Consider the following 1461-nt stretch of genomic DNA (forward strand, 5'->3'; position numbering starts at 1 on the left):
GGCGAAATGTGCTCATTCGCATTGGCGCGACGTCGAACTATAAATAATGCTGTCACTAGCGTGAGCGTCGTGGAAAGTCGGAAAAGTCGGCTGCGTGTGTGAGTGCCATGTTTGGGGAGCGTTTTGTAGTATGCGCAGTGCAATGGAGACGCGGAAACTTGTTGTGGCCCAGTGTTTTTTTGCAGTTGGACGATAAGATTGGTACACAGTAGTAAAGAGCGAGGCACTGAGTTGGCATGAATAATGGAGTGCACAATGGGGCTCGAGAAGTGTTTGTTACCTCAGGTGCTGTATGATTGTCGACAAGGAGTGAAAACGGAGCAATTTGTGACGGCTCTTTCAATTTAACACGTTAAAAACAGACGGAATTTGCCTTTGTAATACCAGAGCATCGAAACTACTTGGAACTTTTGTGTGTATGAACGTGTCCGCGCCTTTGTACTCTGCTCCCTTCACCGCTACAAACCAACCAACCATCGTGTCCGTACGCATCAGAGTCGCAAAGAACGGGGAACAGCGCAGTTTGGTCGTGCATGTGGCGTAGCTCAGTTGGTAGAGCGTTCGCTTCGCATGTGAAAGGTGCAGGGTTCAAGCCGCGGCGCCTCCATTTTTTGTGGTCAGTGCATGGTAAGTGTTGGTCGCGGCGAACCTAAAGGCACGCAAGATGTTGCAAAGCCAGCGTCACAGACTGATATGATGTATACTGACGTAAGGAGAGCAAGATGTAAGTGTGGGGACCGGCTGTTATCGAGGTGTCATCGAGTGCAGATCTGTCTTAGGTATCACGGCTTCACCTCATTGAAGTCTAGAGGGTAGACAACACGATCGTCTTACTCAGAGCGGTGTCCGAACTCTATTTTCAACGATATACGTGCCACTTTCATTGTGGCCAACTACGATTCGATACAGAATGCACGAAACCTGAAAGACACCCTAACGGATACATAGAGAGTAGCGTTTGTCTGCTGAATAATGGGAGTGCAAGGGTCTGTGTCGTCTATATGGCTGTATGTAGCACCATTAGTCTTCCGGGGGGCGGGCGTATCTCAGATGGTAGAGCGATCGCTTAGTATGCGAGAGGTACTGGGATCAATACCCAGTGCCTCCAGAATTTTTAACACACCTACATGCGCACCTTGCCATGCAAGTGGAATAATTCTCAGCCTGCAGATGTGTCTAGGAAGATACAAGCGAATGATTAGCATCCACAATTGGCAAGCGTGCTGTTATTAGTGCGCGGGAAGCACCCTCCTCCTACGCCTACACTTTATTTAGAAACAGTACAAGTGTTCCCGTAAGATTCTCAAGCCTATGTCGGAAAGATCTGCTCTGCGCCGAGTTCACGTAAATCCCACTGCACATTCCTATTCTTTGCGTGCAGTCGGCTGCTACTGGTGTTGCTAGTTGTGACTGCTGATAACAGATGCCGTAGCAATCAATTCATGGAGTGAGTTGTATGTT

This window comes from Schistocerca gregaria, chromosome 3, assembly GCF_023897955.1.
Source record: "Schistocerca gregaria isolate iqSchGreg1 chromosome 3, iqSchGreg1.2, whole genome shotgun sequence".
NCBI lineage: Eukaryota > Metazoa > Arthropoda > Insecta > Orthoptera > Acrididae > Schistocerca > Schistocerca gregaria.